General features: G+C 39.2%; 1 pseudogene; it reads right to left on the reverse strand.

Annotated features, from left to right (window-relative positions):
- Nucleotides 1-10,164: 10,164 nt before the first annotated feature.
- The window catches only part of LOC138031811 (lactadherin-like), a 90,642-nt pseudogene continuing 72,856 nt past the window's right edge, over nt 10,165-27,950 (reverse strand).

Here is a 27,950-nt window from a genome sequence, read left to right on the forward strand (position 1 = left end):
CTGAACCTAATTCTCTCCCTACCTCTTGGAAAACTGCTATGTTTCAGCCATGTTGAAGAAGGACGATGAAACAGATAAACAGAATTATCGACCAATTTCCCTGTTATGCGTCCTTGGAAAATTGATGGAACACGCAGTAGCCACAACAGTTGCCACTCACATTTCGGAACATAATCTTGGCCACCCTAACCAGCCACTCAACTGAATGGAAATTTGTAAAAATGATGGAGGACTGGAGACGGGCACTAGATAAAAACCTTGTAGTTGGTATCGCCTTTGAAGACTTTCGAAAGGCCTTTGACTCTATTTCTCACCATGTCTTGCTGGAAAAGTTGCAAGCAGTTGGTGTCGCGGGCGACCTATTGTGCTGGATTAAGGATTACTTAGCTGACCGCTCTCAAGTTACAGTCGTAAATGGATTCGAGTCCGAAACCTTACCTGTGAAGTATGGTAAGCCGCAGGGATCTGTTTTGGGACCTACCCTGTTTTCGTTGTTCTGCAACGATCTTCCTGACATAGCTGGATTTAGAGAATGCGAAATTCACATGTATGCGGACGATACCACCATCTACGTGGCTGAGTCATCTCCTGACAAGGTTGTTGTTGTCTTGAATAGCGTCCTCCAGAAGTTGTATGAGTGGTGTTGCCGTAATCGCCTCATACCCCACTGCGGTAAAACCGAGTGTATGATCTTAATATGCGGCCAGTTTGTTGGGCCGTTGCAAGCAGTATCATTAGGGAACCGTGTCGTCACTCAAGTCAAGTCAACTAGGTGCTTAGGTGTTGAGATTGACAGTGATCTTAATTGGAACGTTCACGTTAAAGACTTAATCAAGTCCTTCGCACACAAAAACTGAATCTTCTTAGGTCCTTGTATTTTTTACCGACTTCGGCGAGAGCTGATTTTTATTTCAAAGTAATTTTACCATCTGTCACCTATGGTTTCGTTGTATGGGGCTCCTGTGGCAAATCGCTCTTTGATGTGCTGGAGAAAATACACGTACGTGCCGCTAAAACCATCTACAACCTGGACTGTATGGTATACACCTAGCGACCATGTCCTAGCCCGATGCAACTGGTTTACTATTAATTGTTTGTGCGAATATAGATTGCTTTCATTAGCACACGACTGTTTTTATAATTTTTCACCTACTCCTATTAAAACTAGGAAATGGGCTCATTCCATGCATTTTACTTTTTCATTACTTTAAAGTAAGTTATTAAACAAAACTATAGATTTTGACAGGAGCCCATAAACTGGAGCCTAAAACTCCAATACTTAGTCTATGGAACGCCATTTTCACAGATCAAGCTACTTTTAGACAACATCTTAAATCAGATTTGACTTGCAAAAGCGACCATTCTCAGTTCCATGGGTATTAATTTCTCATGCAAGATTTGTGATTAGGTGGAAAGGTCTGGTTTGGCAGGAAAATCTATCTAAACATAACTCGGTCTGTAAAAACGCCGTTCTACAAATACAATGAAGCTGTACGCTCCTAGTCGTGTGCTCCTGATTTTAAGAGTTCCTTTTCAGATTTTTGTTATTGCTTTTATCGTTGTTATTGTTGTTTTACATGGTTGGGTTGGTCCCGTTCCACGCACGCCTTGCCTATCGTATATGCTGGTACTCATTTACCGACCCCAAATGGATGGAAAGCTGAGTGAGCTTTGTTGCATACGTACTGGGATTCGAATCTAGAGCGCTGGAATGCAGTCCGCGAGCGATATCTACTAGTAGCGCGACGCGTTTTCATGGCACGGGTGGAAACCCAGAAGTCAAAATTTTGCATGCCAAGAGAGTAGTCCCTCCCAGTTTTTTAAACTGATCGTGTCTAATCGAGAAAAAAATATGTTTAGCAATGTAAATTTAGGAGTGTCGAGACCAAGTAAAAATAGGTCCGCAATGCGTACGTCTGTGGCTTACAAATTGCAGTTTCAACATTGAGTTCGCCCTTGGAAGCTTAGTGACGTTTACTGTTGGGTATGTTACTTCAGAGCTTATAGGGCAGTTAGTAATGATAAAGTGGATAGGTCGGTAGTAATGCAAAATACTTAATGTTATCGAGGAGACTTTACTCTGACTGAAGCAATGTATTAGTTTCTTTCAGCGTACAGTGACTCTACTATCCTAAAACTACACTGAGCTTGAGAAATTGATACTTCCAAGTCACTGAACCATTCCAACAAGTTGCATACCATGTCATGAGACTGGAATTCCACGAAATTTCTATTTAATGTATTCTAATAGCAGCACTTGCTTGTGGGAGGGAGCCTTCAAATTTCCTTAAAATTCAATTAATTTTCAAAACAAAGCAAACAAATCAAGAGCTTTGCAAGGACTTAATTGAGATTTCAAGACAGTAAAAACCCATCTAATACTTCTACAGCAATAATTACTGTAGAAGTATTGATAATGCGACATCACAAGTGAAGGTATGCCAACAAAATACTAAAAGCTTTGCTATGATTCAAATGCTATATTGATGACTTTTAGTTGGACTATAAAAGAAGAGAAAGACATAGATTTGTACACAATACACCAGGTTTGATTACTTACTGAAAAAATAACTTTTTTAAAATAGTGTTAAATCAGGTAACTTTGAAAATGAAGTTTCACAATAATGCAACCTGTAGCCATAGTAGTGCTATATTAGTTAACAAGTACCAGTTTTTATTTTTTCCGAGAGAGCACGGCATCGAATCCTGCAATCTGATTGGTTCTTCGCGCGGTCCGGATTTTCCTATCTCTGCCCACGGGCACGGTAACGCTCGGAGAATTTTTGTCCTCGACTTTTAGTCTCCATTTTTTGACACCAAATCCGTTTACATACAAAAGTTACTTTTTATTAGACAAGAGGTTTGGAAATATAATTCAAATAAAAATATTTCTCTTAGAAACGATCAGTTTGTAAGTCGCTTTAATACTACATTCGCTATCAAGCACGCTGCGGAGAGAAATAAATACGTTATTTACCAGCTAAGGGTAGGTCAGTATAGCGAAAAACGGTGACCTCGGTCACAGTTTTTTGCTATATATATATCAAGCAAATACTCCTAACATTACATTTTGAAGTACTGTAACAATAAAGTCAGAAAATATCAGAGTAAAATGAATTAGTATTAAGGTATACCATAATGAAAATGCAACAGGTTTTTAACTTGATTACTTCCTGACATAAAGATATGTTATTTGTCAGCTGGGAGGTGCGTATATCGAAAAACTGTGATCGAAGTATTGAAAATGCTGCCCGAGGGAAGCTGTTTCAAGACCGAGGTCACCGAGTTTCGCTATACGGACCGACCCTTAGCTGGTAAATAACTCTTTTCTTTTCTGTCCCCCCCTTCTTCTCTGAAATCACTTTTTAAATTGTTGACTGCCAGCGCGCTTGATAGCGAATGTAGTACTAAAGCGACTTACACACTGATCGTTTCAAAGAGAAAAAGTTTTATTTGAATTATATTCCCAAACCTCTTGTCTTATAAAAAGTAACTTCTGTATATAAACGGATTCGGTGTCAAAAAACGGAAATTGAAGGTCGATGAAAAAAACTCTCCGAGCGTTACCGTGCCCGTGGGCAGAGATAGGGAAATCTGGACCGAGCGAAGGACCAATCACATTGAAGGATTCAATGGCATGCCCTCTCGTGGAAGAAAAAAACAATTATTTTATTACGTAACTTTATAATCTTGTATGCTAAGTCGCGACAGTGCAATGACTCCTTTCGACGAACGTAGCACAAACTGAAGTAAACCAGACCGTACAATGCTGGCCTGTGACAGTTAAACTCCTGTTTGTGCAATCTGCCCTTAGAACGCAAGCCGTCTGTAGCAAAGCTGACTTGCGTGTTTTGAAGGGGAAAATGAATTCTCAATTGACCCCGTTGGAAACCTGCAAGACAAAAACAATCGGGTTTTCACAAGGCACAGGAGACAACTATATCACACAAACAAAAAAGACTCACCTTAAAAGAACGGAAAAATGAAACTTAAGCTCAACGATCGACGAAGAACCCCGGAGAAAGAAACACGATTCCTCGTACTGACAAAATAAATGGCTACTTTCCAACTTGCATGTACTTCGCCCGAACCAGGTGAAGGAGAGCGGAAACTGGAGCCTAACTTTGCCGTAAACCACGTGACACGCGGACAAACAAATTCCGCAGTCGACAGCATAGTGTGGCTTTCACACTTCGTGTAAGCCACACAAAAACGAAAACAGCTCACTACCGGTTGCCGTTGGTGGATAAGAATTTATATGATAATGTGCGTCTCTGCTTAATTTAAAGCTCTAATCTGACGGTGTCAATTAAGACACACCCACTATATCTTCCATTCTTTGTAGCAGCTTCGCTGCAATACAATCGTGAAATCCAAATTACTGAACAACTTGATGCACAAAATCGAATGAGAGGACTTGCATGAGCTAACTTGTAAGAACAAGCATTGAATATGTGTGTTGCGCAAACCTTGAATATATTAATGAGTCCTGTCGTGTACTTTGAATCGGTAGGGAGTTGAATTAAGTTAAGCAACGCCACTGAAAAAGCAACAGTATTTACCAATTTTCGCTATTTTAAGTCTGATCTCGTTCACAGTGTGCAAAACGGTTATTAAGGGCATTAACTAGATTGGTAATTTACTGTATTGGTAGGTCGGTAGTAGTATCTACCTGATTGGTAGCTTAAAGTAAACACAGAAAATGGAAAGATTTACCCTTGTCTGCTCCCTTTTTCGTCCAAATTTTGCTTTCAAATGTTCTTAGTTTGAAAAATTCGGCAAAGGAATGAACTGTAATGGTGACAAATTACTCCTTAATTTTGGCGCAAAATTTCAGGACTAATTTATAATTTCACATATGAAATTACAACGTTGCCATGGCAATTTTTCAACAGTGCCAAAATGGCGTCTTGTGAGCGTAATTTGTCACCCATGATATTTGGCTAATCAAATGGTATCATCGTGCAATTAAGGAATAATTTCACTTGCGTTTTGTCCAAAATCAAATAATTTCCCTAGCCTTTATTACCCATACTTTTCAAACCAAAATTGTAATTGTTGTGAAGTCTTCCCGTTACCGCGGCAGTCTAACAAAAGACGACGTTTGGCAAGGGTAACGCCAAATGTGTGTGCTGTTTGTACAGCACGCATTTTAGTACATTTCCTGGCCGGACTCAGTCGTCAACATCGTGAAATAACTAATAACTCAACGCTCCATAAAGCGTACACTGGGTTGCTTGTGGTACGTGTTACACAAAAACAGGCACTGAATAGACCTTATTCACGATGGCCGCCATGTTGGATTTGCTATTATCATGCAAATTAGCTACTCACATCTGAGGGGGGCAAACAACACAAGTTCGAGTGACATCTTAGCCACACAGATGATTTGTTTGACGCTCAATGAATGTTTATAACCCAAGCAGTAAAATAGAATGATAACGCAAGTTACTTCGATGTTTTTTTAGTGAAAAATGAACAGATAACGAAGTAGAAAGTCAAAATGTTAAAAAGAAAAGCAAAAAAAAAAAAAATCAAATTTTCATCGAAAGATTAATGACAATCGATGGTAAAAACACGAATGTTTCTGCAGTCTCTGACGTTTATGAACGAATGGAAAGGGTCATGATGTTTTGTCAAAGGAAGAAATTGATCACGTGCTAGGCAACCATAAAGGTACTTATGATCACCTCGTGTCAACAGAATGAACTACGGAAAAGAACGTTAATCGTTCGTCGTTTTCAGAGTAAAAACAACTTACTTTTTAACCAAGAAACTTCCGTCTTTGATTTTTTAATTTTGTTGTAATATTTAACTGAATATTTACATTTCATCTGTCGGGTCAGGAAGCCTTCTTTGTCAGGTTCCTGAGGAACGTATCTATTTTGACTTCAGGGTGAACTATTTACACAATCGCGAGGTTGAGCGGCCATGTAATTGAAAATCTGAACATCTATGAGATACGAAAACAGACTTGCGAATTATCGCAAATTACAATGCTGGCAAGCACAAAAGCAGAAGAAATGATTAATAAATATGAAGTTTGTTAATATCTGAATATTTTTGTGTTAGAGTAAAGGGACATAGACCTCTTTCATAATGATAGCCAAATAAAATGTTCTTTTGTTTTAATGCTAATAAGCCTAACTAGCCTTGCTACGACGAGCAAAAAATAGAAACGCCCGCAACAAATTTAGTCGCATTTACCTCTTCGTCGAATTCTCATGCTTATCACCAGAGTTTTTAGTTATTGTGAAAATCTTTCTCTATTCGTTAGCAATCACCCTTTCAAATTTCAGAGAAATCGACCTGTCTGCGAATATTTTATGAGTTCTTTTGTTGTTAAAAAGGGTTGACAGGCCTACACGACTCCCTTGTACGTGGTCTGGTTTCGGTTGCCTTTGTCATAATTTTGCTCTTATGAGTACGTATTTGAATGAACGCCTCTTTTAGGCGGTTCCTGTAGTATTCATTTAGCAATGGTATTTGCCCTATGAGGCTTTACCTTTGAATCTCTATACTGCTGTGTGATACGTTTTCTTCCAAGAAAATAGTAGGTCTCGAAAGTAATGTTTTTAGTTTCTTGGTGTTGATTTTCTCAGCAGTAATGTGAATGTGACCTTATAGCGTCTCACTTTTGCGCCAATTTAATTCTAGACTCGACCGATATATTCATCGGCGGTAGAAGCGAGTGATCCTTTGGTTTTAAATGTTTGACCTGGGCCCGGGTTCATTTTGTTTTTCAGCGCCTGTTACATTGTGCCCTGTATCAGTGAGATAGCTGGCTTTTTATAGGCTTTGCTTGTCTTTTTTTCTGCGTTCCTTAGCAGATCGTTATGCTCTTTGGAGGCGTTGTTTTCTTTAATTGTTTCACTCGTTCTTCTCACTTCTTCAGTCTTGAACTTCTGGAGTTAAATCGTTCTCTTCGATGCTCTTTTGATATTTGATGTCAAAGTCTTTAATTCGCTTCTTTGTCGAGGCATTAAGATAACCTGACTCTAGATGGAGTTTGGCCAAGTGGATGTTCTGCATAATGGAGCAATTTCGGGCGATCAAGTTGCGCGTGTGACCAGTTATAAATGTTTTTTCACAAAATGTTTCCGAATCGTCAAGTATCACCACAGAAGACAAGAACATCATTCAAAAACCTTATTCTACGCAAAAAGTAGGTTCTGGAGGTAATTTTGAGAGTAGAAATCAAATTTACGGCAGACGGTAAATACAAACTCACGAGGCATGGTATAATTAATTAAGTTAACACAACAGAAAGACGCTAACCTCAATTTGACACGAAAATGCTTTACTATTTGCATAAAATCTATTCAGTTAAGCTCGCATATTACAAAACACGATGAATTCAAGGCCACCTTTTCCAGCGAAATATTTTTTGAAGCAAACAACATATTTGCTATGTGAGGCAATCTTTCTTTCAAAAAATTTTGGCTGTCACATTTCCAATTATTATTTATTTATTTTACTTGAAGACTGTGCAGAGAACAGAGATCACAGATCCACTTAAGGTGTTCGATTCCTTCTCTGTATTTGTTAAAACCATAGGTTACCAGAGAATTTTGCATTTGGTTTAAGCGTTCTACATAACAGCACACTTGGTAAAATATTAGAAATACAGCTCACTTTGATTTCGGATCGACGGGCGATAGTTGTTGTCGAAGTCCATTACTCCTCGCTTTTAAGATTCCAGATATTTATTTTTCACCGCCAGTCTTATTTATCCAATTGACGTTCCATTCTGGAGCCCCATAAGGGTATATTTTGTTTAAAGATGCACTGAAACGCCATGCACGTTACGATGCCTTTGGACGCCATTGCAGGTTTAATAATTAAATGTTCTCCTGTGTGCACCAGGGAAATCTACGCACAGAAGACTCAATGCACAAAGACACCACTTAGCAGGGGAGTGAGTGACAGGCAAGACTTTTACAGACAAGGAAAAAATAAATAAAATAAAATAAATATTTAAAAAAAAACAAGAAATGAGACGCAGATTCCGACTGGGTTTGGCAACTCAGTAAAAATATAAAATAAAAATAAAAATACCAAGAAATGAAACTCAGATTCCGACTGGGTTTGGAAACCCAGTAATTAGGGATTTTAAGATACGGCTACGGCGACGACAATGCAGAAAGCGATGCGAGTACTATGGTTTTTCTAAAGACGAAAAATTGTCGTCCATCACGTATGGCACGTATTTTAGTACATTTCCTCTTCGTTCTCTTTAAAACAACGTGAAATAATCGAATTTAAACTTTAGACGACAACGTGAGCATACAACTTTTCCACATTTCCGTCGCTCACCGCAGATTTTTTCCGGTCAAAATCGGCTGAAAATATTTGTGGGTCCACCAGCTTGCCACACACCAGCCGTGTTTTTTTATCGCGACTAACTGTGCCGAAGATTGGGGCCGACTCACCCAAAAGCTTGCAACAAGCTTGCCCTCTTTTTCAGGTGCCCATTTCTCCAAATCTGTTTGATCTCCGCCATGTTGGAAAAGGCGCTTGGCCACGTGACTCTTATGACATGGTTAGTGCGCTTGACTCCGGATCGAGTGGTCCGGGTTCGGGTCGTGGCTGGGGACATTGTGTTGTGTTCTTGGGCAAGACACTTTACTCTCACGGTGCCTCTCTCCACCCAGGTGTATAAATGAGTACCGGCGAATTTAATGCTGGGGGTAACCCTGCGATGGACTAGCATCCCATCCAGGGGGAGTAGAAATACTCCTAGTCACTTCATGCTAATGAAACCGGAGATAAATGCCAGCCTGATGAGCCTGATGGGCCTGATGGGCCTTCTGGCTTGTAAGCTTGTTGGAAAAGGCGCTTGGTCACGTGACTCTTATGACACTTCCTAATTGGTTGCGACGCGTGCCAGGTCCGACAGAAAATCTTGATGAACCATCGCACACTAGCCGTCAAGGCCCGACAAGACATTTTTAGATCTAGCACTGTCAGATATCGTCCGACAAGCCCCGATCTTGCCGCAGGCTTGTCTGAATTCACCGCACACTAGCCGGCAAGTGAAGATTTTTTTGTCGGTCGACAGAATAGGGAGCTTACGAAACGAGGACGACTACGGCTACGAGGACTTCATTTAAAAATACGAGTTCGCCTTATTCATATCACTACGAAACTATTTCATGTCGTTTCGCGTTAAAAATGTGTAGTAACTGTCGAGGAACTAAACTGGTATGAATGGGTTGGAAGCGTAGAAAGAGCTGAAAAATTCATGTGCTAACGTCCTCCACAGAACCTTGAATGTGGTCATTTCACGTCGTCATTTAGGAGATGACGGAAAAGAAATGTACCAAAATGCAAAAACGCACGTGCAGAGCGCGCAGAGCCATTGTTTTTGCCCACTAAAGTTATTGTTTTGTAGCGTCGTCGTTGCCGTCAACGTCGTTTCGTAAGCTCCCTAATATCTTCTAGTGTGCGGCGGCCTCAAGAATCAACCAATCAGATTGCTGTCCTGTGAGTATCAATATATTTTCCCAGTATCAGACTCGGTATTTTCCCGAATGATCCCACGCGATTCGGCCCAAGATGTTTTGTCTACCAAATCTAGATAATAGGAAGTACGAACTACTTTTCTCGCTCAATTCAATTGTAATTACTGACACGGTAATACCCTATTTCGATCTTGAAATACTGTACTAACAGTTCTCAAGGATTCGTATAATAGTGAAGCAGCTGAAATTGTGGAATCCTCACCTTTAAGCGAGAATTTACTCAATTGGTTAACTTGTCAAAAAGCGACAAACAAGCCACAATTCCTCTGACAGGACCAAATTTTGTATCAATCTTGTCATTGCACGAAAACTTCCACGAAAAAGCTAATTGAGCTTGCATCTTGTTTGTCATCAGGCTTCAACTGACTTAGATGGGGAGGGAAGGGATGGAGAAATAAGTAGATTGCAACGGGGCGTTTTAGATGGTTTTGGTGTTACGTCAACGGCGCCATGTTTGTGAACAAAATCAAACGTTTCGATAGTCTGGGGCTGCATGCTCACGTATGTTCTGTATAAATATGTGTATGTGTTTTTTTCTTTTCTACAAGTTATGTTGATATCTTAATGGCTACTTTTTATTTTAATTTATTTCAAAGTTTACAACTTGTAATGACCTTTCTGTTTTGTCATTTTACCCACCTCGACTAGCCGATGCTATCCGCAAAAAGCGGCCGTTTTTCTTCTCTTTTTTCACGCAACAACTAAACTGTTTTGAAATTGAATTGAATTGAAAGTTACAACTGATTTTTTTTACTCCTCCATTTGTTCCGGGGACAAAGCGACATTATATGCCTTCAACTGTGCAATCTTGCCTCTGAAAAACTGTCCATCGCCAAGCCTCACTCCAAGCCTGGCATTGTCCTGTGTTCCCAGTTGAAACCCGTCTCCGTCAACCACCAATTTGGCTTCGCCGGTTAAGTGGTTGTACGATGCACCGACAAACGTCCACCTATCTGTTGGAGTAGAGTTAGAGCTGTGGAGGGACTTCGTTACTCCGGAATCGCGCCTTCTAAAGTGGACAAATATTTTCCCATTTGCTAAACGGAGCACAACACCCCATTTGTGGTCCTTTAACGCATAGTTAAATACAAGTCCGTTTTGTCCTTTGTAGTTTAACCAACACAACACTGTCATCAAGAAGTTTAGATTTAGAGCTCCACCAGGGGAGTTGATAAACTCGAGGTAGATATTCTCGTGTCCTTGGGACTCGTAAGAGCCATTTGCTCTTCCACCAGGCCCTGGGGTACTCGATTATTGATTTCTTTGGTACTGTATGAGGTGTTGAGAGGGAACTATTGAATCGGATCCGGTGGACCTTTTGTAAGAAAAAAGATTCCGTATTTGTTACTTCAGAAAGCAAGCTGTGAAGCAAAATCGCCAAGCATATGTTAAATACGTTTTTGTAGAAGGAAAATAACATTATAAATGTTAAAATGGGTTAGGCCTATGACTAAAACTAAAGTAATGACAAGGGCAAGTATTGGAGCAAAGAGCATGGTAGTAATAATTGCAGTGTTAATGGAATAGGAAGTCGGAATGTTAATACTTCTTGCAAACCGAGTTCAAGTTCCACACTCTAAGTTCCGTACTGACTTTTTTATCTGTTGATTTATGAATCAACGGGAAAAACGAGGATCCTATACTTTCAGTGCGGACCGAGGAAACGAGGTTCAGTATTAAGATATTTATTATATCTCAGAGAAAACCAGGCGCGTGTAAGGAAACTACTTTAACTTAAGCGAAGGTTCAAATAAATCTTCTTGACTTTTTGAAATATTTGCTTCCAAAATTCAAACACTTAAGGAGATTCCTTAGTAATAAAAGTTGTCGTAAGAGATTTTAAATTTTTCTCTATTGTGCCCTACATTATGGTGACTCGAAATGCGCAATAAAAAAATTAGTCACCAGGCACGTTTGGGAGATATTACTTCCTCATGTTACTCATGTCATCATTGCGACTTTATCTATCATGGACAAGTTTCTTCCATCGGTTCACGCTACGTTTCGCAGGAACATGAAGCACAGCTTTGACGTAATTCTTGAAATAACAAAACGGGTGTAATGTATTGTTCAAAGCAATAATTTAATGTTTGTTTTATGGCACAGGCACACGTCATGAAAAGGCACTGACTACAAATATTCCTTGAGGAGACAATTTTGTGTCCACGAGTGAAGGCTACAAATACTTTTTCTCCCTGTAACTTTTTTTTCTGACTTTATTTTAATTTAAAAAGTTTTACAGCACCGAGGGAAGGAGTAAGACAATAAAATTATGCCATAAAAAAGATAGGTCACCTAATTCGTTTAGGATGGGAGTTACCGGTCTCCCGCAGTCATTTACTTCATGCAGGGTGAACTTTGCTCGTGTGGCTCATTAATTTCGCCAGAATCACCTTCCTTGCAGGTAATAGAGAGGAAGCTGCCGCTGCCAAGTGCAGATACAGACTCTTCCCAACAATTCGACAACTGCAGAGGACTTCTACAATAAACTGCAATGTTCAGCAAGCTCTTTAGAAAGCAAACCGAGCTCGACAACACGCCTCCCCGATATCACCGTTTCAATTCCACCCTAGGACTAAAATTACATTTGTGTATCAGCAAAGCTATCACTCGACTTTCTTTTGCAAGAGTCTAAGAGTTCTTCTCATTGTTGCTGTGCTGTGCTCTGAAAATTGTTCTTCCTGGCGAGCTTTACCGGTCGAAATGTCGCCTTTTGAAATGTTGCAAATTACGCTGTGGTGCGCAGGAGAGGATGCGCAGTGCAATACTTGGGAATTAATCACCTCAAGCGAGGTTGAATGAGGTTGTTACCCATGTGCTTGTTCTCATCTTAAAACGATTGCCTTTTTAGGTAGTGGTACTACTGATATGGGTGGCCTCTTAGATTATTTTATTTCGTAAATCAAAGATAAATGATATAGCACTATTTAAAACCGTTTTGATACCTGAACTTTCAGCTTGTCCATAATCTATTTTATTTAAGCTTAATTTTTACTTTAAAAGATGTTTTTCTATTAACATGGCAGGGACTAAGGGCATTCACAAAGATAAAATCAAATCAGATTCAGGGTGAAGGGGGAAATACAACGAACAAAAACCATATTTTAAACTACGACGCAATAGGGAGTAGTGGGAGAGTATATCTTTAGCCAATCTTTGCATGTAAAACTTGGCCACCACCCTTTCTAACACCAGAATGTTCAGCTTTCTTAAGAAATGCCTATTTTTGTAAAATTAACCCTTAAACATCTATGAGGGGTAATTCCAGTGAAATTCGGGCTAATTCATTTAACAACTGAATTTACTGTAGAGTCGATGGAAAAGAAAAATCATAATTACCTTGTTTGCAGCCATAGACTTCTACTCTCATTGATATGTAATCGTGCCAAGTGACGGGTCGGAATCGTACGTATCGGGCCATGATTGGTGGGTTTAACTTGTGATAGATGACTGAATTTCGATCGTTATTTGCAGCGAATTTCTAAATGGAAATAAAGAAGACAAATGGTGAAGCGAAGGCCGGTAATTTTTGGTGAATGGCGAAAGATTTCATGATCCATAGCACAACCGATGACAGACAAAGGGAAGAAAGTCCACCGCATGTTGATAATCCAATCAATAACAAGTAGGGAATTTGAAAAATGAAGGAAAAAGTGAGCTTGGTAGGAAGGTTTGAATGGGGTACGACAACCCACATCCCGGGCCCGCATCCGGTGCCGTGAGAACGCTTGGAAGCTTATTACGTTAGAACTACAATGATGGTCAAATGTTGTTGGGAAGGTTGCGCGCATCGCTTCACTTCACACCTAATTCGATTATTCTAACTATTGGCTGAACTATTCGGGCTTCCCCTCCCCCATATTCATTGTTGGGGAAAAGTCACCATTTTGTTTGGTGCAAAATCCAACATTGATAAGGGGGGGGGGAGGGGGGGGGGGGGGGGGGGAGGCGGGCTATCTCAAAAGTGATGCTACCTTCCAAACAGTCTAGTCCAGGATTGTAGCTAGTTCTTAACTTGATACAAAGAGCAAGGATAGGTGGTTGCCATTGTCGGGCCTTTTTTGTTTTAACCGCAAGTATATTAATTCCTTCAAAGCACGTTATGATGAATTGCTTATCATCACATCTTACTTTGTCAACGGTCTGTCCTTCCTCCCTGAAGTATCGGAAGGTAACTCCATCGTTACTGTATTGAAGTTTGTACTTTGTAACCCATTGGTCATAGTCATTCCTTCCTTGTGAAGCTACCGCTGTCACTTTAGTGTACGACCCTTGCAGATCAATCTGCAACCATGGATTCGAATCGGTATATCGTGGGGACCAGGCACCACGTTTCATTCCTGACTTTCGGAAGTTAAGTCTTCCCTGGATGGCGGCGTGATTTAGGTCCCACTCAGAAGACGCTTTTATTTGCGCATCTTTGATTGCGCCAAATTCCATGCCAAGAGGTTGTTGGCATTCTGGTTTTCAAAGTGAAATAAAAAGTTGTGGTAAGAAGCAGTCCGCTTTGCATGACCACATTTCGTTTAAAGTAACGGAGACACTTCAAGTCGTTAGAAACTTAGTAATAATGTCACTAGGTTAAATAATTTATGTAACAATATATAGACAGCAAATTAATAATGGAGAGCAAACATTTCTCACTAAATGGAATTAAATTCTGTCTTTACGGCAACTAACCAAATGAGGTCGTTATTGAATTTAGAAAACATTTACATCATGTAAAGAAGATTGAATTGAAGTCCCTAGATTCAACTAAAAACAAGACGATTTAAAGATCAAACAATTGGCATACTTTTTGTAAAAGAGTTTCCATCAAACAAACATTGTTTGCCCAAGTGCATCTTCACCATGATCTTTTCGCCATTTAGCACACCTAGGGCACTGTGGGAATTGCACCTGACTTTCAGTTTAATTACCTCATTTACCTACACGTGGGATGCCATAGGCAGACCATGCCTGAAATCCAGCCGTTTTAGCTTTAAGGTGATTCCTTAGTAATAGAAGTTGTCGTAAGATTTTCTTTAAACTTGTCTGTATTGTTCCCTACATTATGGTGACTTGAAATGCGCAAAAAAAAAAAAAAAAAAAAGTCACCAAGCTCGCGATCGTTCGTGTTACTCATATCATCAATGACACTTCATCAATCAAGGGCAAGTTTGTTCAATCGGTTCACGCTACGATTCGCAGGAACGGGAAACAGACCTTTGACGTAATTCTTGAAATAACAAAACAGGTGTAATGTATTGTTCAAAAGGAATAATTTAATGTTTGTTTTATGGCACAGGCACACGTCATGGAAAGGCACTGACTACAAGTATTCCTCGAGGAGCACAACACCCCATTTGTGGTCCTTTAACGCATAGTTAAATACAGGTCCGTTTTGTCCTTTGTAGTTTAACCAACACAACACTGTCATCGAGAAGTTTACATTTAGAGCTCCACCAGGGGAGTTGATAAACTCGATGTAGCTATTGTCGTGTCCTTGGGACTCGTAAGAGCCATTTGCTCTTCCACCAGGCCCTGGGGTACTCGATTATTGATTTCTTTGGTACTGTATGAGGTGTTGAGAGGGAACTATTGAATCGGATCCGGTGGACCTTTTGTAAGAAAAAAGATTCCGTATTTGTTACTTCAGAAAGCAAGCTGTGAAGCAAAATCGCCAAGCATATGTTAAATACGTTTTTGTAGAAGGAAAATAACATTATAAATGTTAAAATGGGTTAGGCCTATGACTAAAACTAAAGTAATGACAAGGGCAAGTATTGGAGCAAAGAGCATGGTAGTAATAATTGCAGTGTTAATGGAATAGGAAGTCGGAATGTTAATACTTCTTGCAAACCGAGTTCAAGTTCCACACTCTAAGTTCCGTACTGACTTTTTTATCTGTTGATTTATGAATCAACGGGAAAAACGAGGATCCTATACTTTCAGTGCGGACCGAGGAAACGAGGTTCAGTATTAAGATATTTATTATATCTCAGAGAAAACCAGGCGCGTGTAAGGAAACTACTTTAACTTAAGCGAAGGTTCAAATAAATCTTCTTGACTTTTTGAAATATTTGCTTCCAAAATTCAAACACTTAAGGAGATTCCTTAGTAATAAAAGTTGTCGTAAGAGATTTTAAATTTTTCTCTATTGTGCCCTACATTATGGTGACTCGAAATGCGCAATAAAAAAATTAGTCACCAGGCACGTTTGGGAGATATTACTTCCTCATGTTACTCATGTCATCATTGCGACTTTATCTATCATGGACAAGTTTCTTCCATCGGTTCACGCTACGTTTCGCAGGAACATGAAGCACAGCTTTGACGTAATTCTTGAAATAACAAAACGGGTGTAATGTATTGTTCAAAGCAATAATTTAATGTTTGTTTTATGGCACAGGCACACGTCATGAAAAGGCACTGACTACAAATATTCCTTGAGGAGACAATTTTGTGTCCACGAGTGAAGGCTACAAATACTTTTTCTCCCTGTAACTTTTTTTTCTGACTTTATTTTAATTTAAAAAGTTTTACAGCACCGAGGGAAGGAGTAAGACAATAAAATTATGCCATAAAAAAGATAGGTCACCTAATTCGTTTAGGATGGGAGTTACCGGTCTCCCGCAGTCATTTACTTCATGCAGGGTGAACTTTGCTCGTGTGGCTCATTAATTTCGCCAGAATCACCTTCCTTGCAGGTAATAGAGAGGAAGCTGCCGCTGCCAAGTGCAGATACAGACTCTTCCCAACAATTCGACAACTGCAGAGGACTTCTACAATAAACTGCAATGTTCAGCAAGCTCTTTAGAAAGCAAACCGAGCTCGACAACACGCCTCCCCGATATCACCGTTTCAATTCCACCCTAGGACTAAAATTACATTTGTGTATCAGCAAAGCTATCACTCGACTTTCTTTTGCAAGAGTCTAAGAGTTCTTCTCATTGTTGCTGTGCTGTGCTCTGAAAATTGTTCTTCCTGGCGAGCTTTACCGGTCGAAATGTCGCCTTTTGAAATGTTGCAAATTACGCTGTGGTGCGCAGGAGAGGATGCGCAGTGCAATACTTGGGAATTAATCACCTCAAGCGAGGTTGAATGAGGTTGTTACCCATGTGCTTGTTCTCATCTTAAAACGATTGCCTTTTTAGGTAGTGGTACTACTGATATGGGTGGCCTCTTAGATTATTTTATTTCGTAAATCAAAGATAAATGATATAGCACTATTTAAAACCGTTTTGATACCTGAACTTTCAGCTTGTCCATAATCTATTTTATTTAAGCTTAATTTTTACTTTAAAAGATGTTTTTCTATTAACATGGCAGGGACTAAGGGCATTCACAAAGATAAAATCAAATCAGATTCAGGGTGAAGGGGGAAATACAACGAACAAAAACCATATTTTAAACTACGACGCAATAGGGAGTAGTGGGAGAGTATATCTTTAGCCAATCTTTGCATGTAAAACTTGGCCACCACCCTTTCTAACACCAGAATGTTCAGCTTTCTTAAGAAATGCCTATTTTTGTAAAATTAACCCTTAAACATCTATTAGGGGTAATTCCAGTGAAATTCGGGCTAATTCATTTAACAACTGAATTTACTGTAGAGTCGATGGAAAAGAAAAATCATAATTACCTTGTTTGCAGCCATAGACTTCTACTCTCATTGATATGTAATCGTGCCAAGTGACGGGTCGGAATCGTACGTATCGGGCCATGATTGGTGGGTTTAACTTGTGATAGATGACTGAATTTCGATCGTTATTTGCAGCGAATTCCTAAATGGAAATAAAGAAGACAAATGGTGAAGCGAAGGCCGGTAATTTTTGGTGAATGGCGAAAGATTTCATGATCCATAGCACAACCGATGACAGACAAAGGGAAGAAAGTCCACCGCATGTTGATAATCCAATCAATAACAAGTAGGGAATTTGAAAAATGAAGGAAAAAGTGAGCTTGGTAGGAAGGTTTGAATGGGGTACGACAACCCACATCCCGGGCCCGCATCCGGCGCCGTGAGAACGCTTGGAAGCTTATTACGTTAGAACTACAATGATGGTCAAATGTTGTTGGGAAGGTTGCGCGCATCGCTTCACTTCACACCTAATTCGATTATTCTAACTATTGGCTGAACTATTCGGGCTTCCCCTCCCCCATATTCATTGTTGGGGAAAAGTCACCATTTTGTTTGGTGCAAAATCCAACATTGATAAGGGGGGGGGGAGGGGGGGGGGGGGTGGGAGGCGGGCTATCTCAAAAGTGATGCTACCTTCCAAACAGTCTAGTCCAGGATTGTAGCTAGTTCTTAACTTGATACAAAGAGCAAGGATAGGTGGTTGCCATTGTCGGGCCTTTTTTGTTTTAACCGCAAGTATATTAATTCCTTCAAAGCACGTTATGATGAATTGCTTATCATCACATCTTACTTTGTCAACGGTCTGTCCTTCCTCCCTGAAGTATCGGAAGGTAACTCCATCGTTACTGTATTGAAGTTTGTACTTTGTAACCCATTGGTCATAGTCATTCCTTCCTTGTGAAGCTACCGCTGTCACTTTAGTGTACGACCCTTGCAGATCAATCTGCAACCATGGATTCGAATCGGTATATCGTGGGGACCAGGCACCACGTTTCATTCCTGACTTTCGGAAGTTAAGTCTTCCCTGGATGGCGGCGTGATTTAGGTCCCACTCAGAAGACGCTTTTATTTGCGCATCTTTGATTGCGCCAAATTCCATGCCAAGAGGTTGTTGGCATTCTGGTTTTCAAAGTGAAATAAAAAGTTGTGGTAAGAAGCAGTCCGCTTTGCATGACCACATTTCGTTTAAAGTAACGGAGACACTTCAAGTCGTTAGAAACTTAGTAATAATGTCACTAGGTTAAATAATTTATGTAACAATATATAGACAGCAAATTAATAATGGAGAGCAAACATTTCTCACTAAATGGAATTAAATTCTGTCTTTACGGCAACTAACCAAATGAGGTCGTTATTGAATTTAGAAAACATTTACATCATGTAAAGAAGATTGAATTGAAGTCCCTAGATTCAACTAAAAACAAGACGATTTAAAGATCAAACAATTGGCATACTTTTTGTAAAAGAGTTTCCATCAAACAAACATTGTTTGCCCAAGTGCATCTTCACCATGATCTTTTCGCCATTTAGCACACCTAGGGCACTGTGGGAATTGCACCTGACTTTCAGTTTAATTACCTCATTTACCTACACGTGGGATGCCATAGGCAGACCATGCCTGAAATCCAGCCGTTTTAGCTTTAAGGTGATTCCTTAGTAATAGAAGTTGTCGTAAGATTTTCTTTAAACTTGTCTGTATTGTTCCCTACATTATGGTGACTCGAAATGCGCAATAAAAAGAAAAAAAAAGTCACCAAGCTCGCGATCGTTCGTGTTACTCATATCATCATTGACACTTCATCAATCAAGGGCAAGTTTGTTCAATCGGTTCACGCTACGATTCGCAGGAACGGGAAACAGACCTTTGACGTAATTCTTGAAATAACAAAACAGGTGTAATGTATTGTTTAAAAGGAATAATTTAATGTTTGTTTTATGGCACAGGCACACGTCATGGAAAGGCACTGACTACAAATATTCCTCGAGGAGACAATTTTGTGTCCACGAGTGAAGGCTACAAATACTTTTTCTCCCTTTCACCTTTTTTTTTCTGACTTTATTTTATTTTAAAAAGTTTCACAGCACCGAGGCAAGGAGTAAGACAATAAAATTATGCCATAAAAAAGATAGGTCACCAACTTCGTTTAGGATGGAGACACCGGTCTCCCCCAGTCATTTACTTCATGCAGGGTGAACTTTGCTGGTGTGGCTCATTAATTTCGCCAGAATCATCTTCCCTGCAGGTAATATAGAGGAAGCTGTCGCTGCCAAGTGCAGATACTGGTAAATATCATTGCTTGCTTTTATATACCACACACACACCACAGGTGGTGCTTTCTACGTGTTCTGATTGGTTAGCTCTGAAGAAGGAAAGTATTATTCTCCCTCCGAGCAGCCGAATGGTATATATACTGTATTAAAACAATTGCTCACCTCACTGACTGCGGACATTTTCTTCTACTTCGGTGAATAATTGTTAACTAGTGATGTAGTACAGGTCCTTACCTGTAGAAGTTTGTCCATGCGCAGTGTATACAGCTTTTTATTATATATATAGGGCGAGTTTCATGTAATAAACCTTCCAAATAGGATTCTCTCTTCCTTGTATTTCACATGTGGAAAAAGCGTACGTCCAATCAGCTTCCAGTATAGCTTTTTTCACATGTGAAAAATATAACCAATGAGCATTGAGTAGAATCACCCATTAGCCAAACAGAACATAACACTCAAATGGGTTCCGAGGCGCGCGGTGGAGAGAACATGTTTGTGTTTTTCGCAAAACATGGCTTCGACACGTTTTGTTCCACCTGAAACATCTTTAGAGGCTTTTATCGAGGAGCAACAAACAAAAACATGTTGAGTAAAACCAAAAGAGATGTTTCCTTACTCAAAGAATTTATTAGAATGAAAGGAAAAGACGAAGAATTCAAAAACATTGAACCGAGAGAGCTCGACCAAATACCGTGCGCATTCATTCTGTCGGTGAAAAAAAAAGGAAGGAGAAGAATATGAACCAACAACATCACGATCGTTTGTATCTAGCTTTGACCGCTATTTACGGAAGAAGGGTTACCCCACAGCCATCATTGAAGGACAGGAATTTAGAAAAACCAGAGAAACACTAGTTGCAAAGCAGAAGGAATTGAAAAAAGTGGGAAAGGGAAAAAAGACAAAGGCAGCTCACGCTCTGACAGACGAAGAGGTCAATGTTCTTTACGGCAAAGAACTTTTGGGTCTTTCGTCTCCGGAGTCCTTGTTAAACACGTTGTGGTTGAACAACATGCAGCAATTCGGCTTAAGAGGGTGTCAAGAGCATAGAACTATGAGATGGGGCGATGTTCAGCTTAAAACCAGTGCAGATGGAACGGAGTTTCTCGAATATACCGAGAGACAAACAAAAACAAGAACGGGCACTGAACCGAAAGACACTCGCACAGTTAAGCCGAAAATGTTTTCTGTTCCAGGGAGTGACAGAGATCCAGTGCAAGCCTTCCACCTTTATGCTTCTAAAAGACCGGAACAAATGAATTCAGAGGACAGCCCGTTTTATTTAGCGGTGAACCTCACCAAGATGGCAAGTTCTTCAAAGCCCTGGTTCAAAGCAGTGTCAGTGGGTGTCAACAAGTTGAATTCACTCATGAAGACCATGGCTCAAAAAGCGGGTTTGAATGAAGAAAACCTCGCAAACCAGAGCGGACAAAAGCGAATGATCCAAAAGTTAAACGACCAAGAAGTTCCTCCTACTCACATCATGAAAATATCTGGCCCTAAAAATGTTCAGAGCCTCAATAATTACAGTTCACTTTCAGAGAAACAACAGCGGAATATCTCCAACACCTTGAGCAGTACAACGTCAACTAGGAGATCCCTCGCAAGTGAAGAAATAGGAGATGTCAGTTTATAAAAAAAACCAAGAATCACCTCAACAAGTATTGTCCCTACTTCGAGGTGCAAATATTCACGGAGGAACATTTAATATCTCGATATACAGTGTAAGTCAGCAGAGTCCAAACTTTTCTTTGCACAGCGCGAAGCGCCGCCATTATGTGATTGAATCAGACAGTGATTAATCGGTCTTAAAATAAATGTGAAAAAGTGTTTTCGTCATTGTACTTTTGAATTTTTTTGCATTTAGCGTTATTCTAAATGAGGAGGATTTTTAATACCTGAAACGTTTTCTCCTGAAGACAGATTTTGCGCATTTCGTAATTTTTTAAGTTCTTGAGGTTTCGCTATTTCGCAAACATGGTTTATAAACCTTACGTCATAAAGAAAAAATATAATTACTGATTTACACACTTTTATTCTCCTTTAATATATAATAAACAAATTCCACAATAGAAAGTGCTTTGTACGGATATTATTCACTCGTTGCAAAACTTTAGAAACTCACTCGTTCGCTACGTTCACTCGTTCGTTTCTAAAGTTCTGCAACTCGTAAATAAGAATCCGTACGGCGCACCTTCTATGAAGTAATCTATTTACATGTTCAGATGTAAGGGCCGTCTGTATTATGACAATCGGACTGCGTGCAACCATAACTCCATAGTACACGCAGAACCGTTTACTATTTGTTAATAGCTGTGTGGGTCTCACCTTACCATTGATAGAAAAAAAGACGCCCAGAAATACACGTAATTAGATGAAAGCGTATAAGCGTCATGAAGTGTCCCCTGCTTGCTCTTCTTCCCAACTTTATCATTACTCTTGTCAAGGAGTTAAGACAATTAACTTCCCAAAATTACCCCTGAATTCTGCTCGTCAAGTAACGCTAAACGCCAAGATCTCCTTTGATGTTTTTATAAACGGAGTATTTGTAGTGAGGAGATGACATAATTAATTAATTAATTAATTTAAGCTAGTGTATTGCCTTGAAAAATCCTATTTCGATTTCATTTCGGAAAGAAGCCCTCACTTGTCTGCTAGTTGCTTTAGATTAACACATCTGATAGATACATGTTCAACTAATATCAATTCTTTTTGGACCAGGTCGTACCAAATATTTAATAATTTTATGTTTTGGACATGATTATGTGAACGATAGAAATGAGATGAATTATTTTCCTTTTTTGGCCTAGAGGCTAGATATCAGGCATTTCAACTTTAAAATGGTACCTTCCCATTCTTTGGCATTAGTCACAAATTATTCGAGGTGCTACTTGGCTAAAACCAACCAACAGAATATTTCGTAAGGCTCAAATTGTTAGATGGATCTTACCGTTTTCGCAGTCTTGTCCGTTGAATCCCGTTTTGCAGGCACACTTGTAGCTGTTTTCTTCGTACAATGGCAAACATGTTCCATTGTTCTTACAAGGCCAAGCGCTACATGGTGACTATAAAGAATTGAAGCAGATTTATTTTATAGAGATTTGGGTGGAATGTAAAGCTAAATCTCGATTCCTATGAGTTTGTATAAAGCCTCTGTCAGAGGCATGGCCAAGCAATGACTTCCCACATATTTGTTAACGCAGCGAAACCTTCTATTCGTCTTCAAATTCAAGAACTAATTTGACAAGTGATATTACAAAGGTGCTCAAGGTAATAAAAGGCATATTGACACTTAATAACCGCTTTCAATATTTAATTTATTCCTTTCGGTTTTGTAAAATAAACTAAGGCTGTTATATCTCGGCGAAAAACGACGGAAGCCTGAACCAGCGACGGTGGTGGTGGAGGTGGTGTGCGACGTTCTTCGTAACACGACTCACACGTACGCAATGCGTACCTTTTTTTAACGTCTAGATTAGCGATACTTCGAACAATCGTTTTCATGCGTGTCACATCTTATCAAATTTACACCATAGACCTTGAATTTATATGGTTTATCAATATCATTGCGATAGAAGAGAGAGAGAGAGAGAGAGAGAGAGAGAGAGAGAGAGAGAGAGAGAGAGAGAGAGAGAGAGAGAGAGAGAGAGAGAGAGAGAGAGAGAGATAAAAGAAGAATTAAAAAAGAAAAGAAACACAAAACACACACTGTACGCCATAAAAGTCCAAGACATTCGACATACCGTGATGCTGAAGTGGTGAAAGGCCTCGTTGGAAATGAATTTGTCCGAATTGTTGTACTTGTCCGAAGGGAGCAGTTCACAAAGCAGTTTGCCTTTGATGTCCGGGAAAGCAGCCAGGTTGTATGAAAAACATGTCGGAGTTTCCAAGCAGGCAAGCGAGCACTGGGGTATCCGGTCAACGTGACTATACCCAAGAATGGTGATATTCAAGTAGGAGAATTTGTCTTCTTTAAAGTTTACGAAACTGACACCAATGTTAGGTTCACCACGACTGATAACCTTGCCGGCTTTTTTTTCTGAAACAGATGAATAGCGGCTGCACAAAAACATAACAGTATTATACAAAGAGAAAGGTATCGAGAACGCCGCGGCGACCACGAGCTCCTTGACAACAGTTAATGTTTGTAGTTTTGAAACCAAAAATGTATTCTTCGGATTTCAGAAAGTTGTCTTTTTATATGGTAGGTTCTCCAAGCAAAAGGAGGTAGTCTTAAAGGTTTAAGCTACAAGGGATTTTAAATGTCAAGTTCGGCTAACGGTGTAAGCGTTTTTTTCCAATTTTTTGACGTTCTTCTTTGTTTAAATTCTCGGTCGAAAACACTGTTTTCAACTTTGATGGAAAATAACAAATGCAAAAACCGAGGTATAAAATATTACCAACACCCTTTAGCTAAACATATCTAATAACGCTTAAACAAAAGAATACTTTTGTTGGATTCAAAACTACATTTAAGGAGCGTTGAGGTGATGTTCATTTCATTCTCAAAGCATATCAAATACTGACGATACGAACGTTTTAAAAAAACTGACACCTCGGACCTATGAGGGGCCCTCAGTTAATATATAACAATGTTTAATATTCAATTCCTGTCTTAGTTTGCAGCCTTGAAATGGCAATAAGTTGATAGAATGATTGAATTCGAATTAATAATAAGTAATAAAAGACCGTTCTTTGTTGACGTTCGCAACACACGGTATCCGATGCTCCCCGTTCAGAAACGAAATTGGAATCCTCTAAAACAAAGACTCGGACAGAAGACAAAAAGAGTAACAGTGCTGTTACACGAAATGGAAATGACAAACTACAAACTGTGCTCTTTCAATGTTTTTGAGGGATGTTAAACATTCTTCAGAGAGGAAAATATAAAGGAATTGTTTTCTTCCGAATTAGAAAAGAAATTAGCTATTTTTTTAAAGCAAAAAATATATGGCACTTATCTGTTGCTATGGTGACGTCACAATAATGCATGCATCTTGTTAAAAATAAGTTACCTTAACGTTACCGTTACATGAGGAACAGTTGTACAGCTATTCCTTCTAATAAGAGAGTCTCTTCAAATTGTCATGCAAAACTGCTTTGAGACACCTTGAGACTTCCTTTGATTTCTAAGGGGAAGACACAAGGCCAAACACAAGTCAAATACACCCGTAAATTGTTTTTCTCATTTTGACCACTTTAATGACGAATATCGTTGTCGATAAGAGTACAGGTAACGCTGAAGCCCATTCGATTTGTTAAATGCCAAACTCTTCTCGCCAATGAAAAACAGAAAGTAAGGTAACCCAACCCTATAATCATGACCCTTTGAAGTTGGTTTTCTTACTAAGTTTGAATGGTGCGCAGTAGGAATGGGCGCGAACGTCCTTAATTTATGAAAATCTCAAGTAAAATGAAATAAGGCCTCGAATGCTGCAAAGGTCCTTTATTCAGTTGGGCTTGGTTTTGTGACTTATTTGGTAGAGAAAAGTCGTGTATGCCATAGCACACATGTACAGAGCACAGTTTGTTGATCATTAAGATTTTATAAGACTCACAACAGGGTTTGTCTGAGTGTGCACACAAAAACTGATTACTGCGAGTGTTTTCCATTGGATATTCATAAAAACAGTCACTGTGATATAGTTACACATGAGGTTATAAGTAGAGGTGAGTGTTTCCCCAGTGAGAACACATGTCTATCCACACTATTAGTGCTTTGTTTTAGTGACGTCTGTTCAGACATGTATTCTGAGCCATGATCAGAAGTACTCTGCAAATTATTATTTAGTTTGAAGGTTAGGCTGTTAATTGAAAAGACAAGGGGAATTTAGAAGAATGAAAAAAGTTCCATATTACATGTCTTTAATTTGAAGAATTTCCTCATCACAGTTTCTCGAAAAGTGTCCAGCATCCATAAACAAGTACTAGTATAAACATAATTCTCCATGTCTTAGGTTTCTCAGTAAGCTTGCTTTGGAAAAAGTGTTTCATATACAGAATTAAAAATTAGGATGAAAAGAACTGACAGCATGTTCTCTGCTGTTTAGAGAGATGTGCAGTGTCTCAACAATTGGAACAATGGACAGAAGTGATGGCGGAGGGGTCAAGTTTTGAGGAAAGGTGTTACCTTGAGAACCAGTAGTGAATGAAGATAAACGGGCAGATTGATTATGTAAAAAAGCCGTATTTGAAGCTCTTGAAGTTCTGGATTATGATTGGAATCTTAAACACTCATAGTTGTTTGCAGTAAAATTAACAGATGTGCTGAATTCATCGGGCTCATACAAATGGAATTCTTTGTTGCATATAAATTCAATGGTACAGTTAAGATTTCACTAGTTGGAGTCACATCCTACATAATAAAATGTTGCATGTCATAGCCTCAGTAAGGTGACCAGCAAGTTGATATGAAGAAAAACACTCGTGATCATTAAATTTTTGATATCCATTTATTGTGAATACAGTTGTTGACAATTTCCTCATATCTTATACTTCCGAAGGACTAAAAAATTTAATTATATTTTATTTCTATACTTGTAAAAGTTTAAAAAGTTTTGGGCTTGATATTAAAAAAGGAATACTCTGGTGTGTCACTCTTAACATTGCTTTCTTCCCTGGGCCTGGTCTAGTCAGAACTTACTAACTCCTGTTTCATTTTGCAATCAATTTTCTACTTGAATAGTCTGATTCTTTGGAAATGAACACAGGGAAGGATCATTCTTACAGATTGAGACAGTTGTACAAGGTTCAAGGTGGCAGCTTGTTCAAGTACAACATGGGAATCATAGACCTTGCTATACCCTTAGACAGTGATTATTTATTTCAGGTCCTCAGATTTAGTTCCCAAGGGATTTGGGGATGTGCTTAAACTCAAAACCTTAACCAGCTATCTTGCTCTAGTTCCCTGAAGCTAGCACCATGTAAGCTAAGTAATTTTCAAATGGGAGGTGCGTCATGCAATACACGAAACAAAGACTTGACCTTACTTATTCTCTGTCTGAAGCTTCAAACGTTCCACAATTTCTAAAAATTTTTCCCCGTGGTAAAATTTTTGGTTCCTGCTAATGGCGGGCCATCGGATACGCTCATAAAAGATATCAAAGTCGCGCACGCGCAGACAGAATGCCCCTCTGCTGCTGTTTATCACGGGTAGAATCAGTCCATTTAGTATAGAAGTTGGTGCTTGAAAGAACTCACCATTTGCAAAAACAGTTCAAAGCATTTTGCAGTCTTCAAGCCGACAATCACATGGTTTTAGGCTTCATTCAAAATTTCGTTGCCTAAAAGTTTGTTGTGATGGGAAAAGTTTGTCATTCACAAAAACTTAACAATCTGTTGGTTTCTTTGTGGATAATATCAGAACATAATGGAAAGACACAAAGCGCGCATTACCGCGGCTGGATGGCTGCATGGGCAAGGTGAATGCTGTGCGCATATCGCTAGTGTCTTCTTTTATCTTGAGACCTTCAACAGAGTGCCAAGTACACTTGCGTGCACCGAGTTAAATCCGCATGGATTATGCCATCTTATGTCAAAAACGTGCGATATTGTGAAGTAGAAAAATATTGATTTAACATCAGCCAGGAAAGTTATAAGCAAAAACTTGATGTTTCCATTGATAATTTGGATTCTTCAAAAGGGGAAACCTTAGCCACTGCAAAGCAAGATAACCCTCAAATCGCACCTCCATCGCCTGGCGAATTGATTGATTTTTATTCTAAGCTGAACTAGCTATTGCAATACCAAACCAGTGCTGTTAAGTTTAATTCCCCCTTATTCTCAGTCATTCGCATCACAAAGCAGGAACATTAAAACCACCACAGACCTCTTTGGGAAGAGGTATTTTGACAAAATAATGATAACATCTTGCTGGATGTCTGTACTGGTGTTAAAATCGAACCTACTGACGATGAAATTAGAATTATAGAGGAAGATACAAGAAACCAAGCTAAAAAAGAGTAAGAAAGCCAGTCACTCTAATCCAGCACAACGCTCAGTTAGTCTCATAAAGACAATCTGTTATCCTCTAAAATAATAAAACTTTTTTCAAATTTTCTAATGATGTTACAGAACATGGTTACAGAAATAAATGCTTATGAGAAAATCATGAGAGAAAAACATAACTCGGAACTTCAGGATTGGAAAGTGTAGGACATTTATCAATAAACAATACCCCTGACTTCATGCAACTCCAGATTTTACGTGCTGCTCTAACTGTTGTGGTCAAGGTCTACAAATCTAAATTTCCGTCTTCATAATCACACAAAATTATTGCTGCTTTCATTTTTTTTCATTTAAAGATAAACATGAAATACTATCTAGACCATATACAAAGGTAAGCATAACATGATGCTTTACATATTTCATTTTCATTTATCATAATATAAAGATTTAGCCAAGCCTAAAATCGGAGATCCTGGTTGTTTATTCTTACTGCCTTTAGGATTAGTGAAAACAAAAGGTTTTCGAATTGTCCGCGTTTTGGTGTTTCCGGTTACTGCTTAATTTAATAAATCATTCAGTTGCTTTGC

Source organism: Montipora capricornis, chromosome 14 (assembly GCF_036669925.1).
Source record: "Montipora capricornis isolate CH-2021 chromosome 14, ASM3666992v2, whole genome shotgun sequence".
NCBI classification, from domain to species: Eukaryota; Metazoa; Cnidaria; class Anthozoa; order Scleractinia; family Acroporidae; genus Montipora; species Montipora capricornis.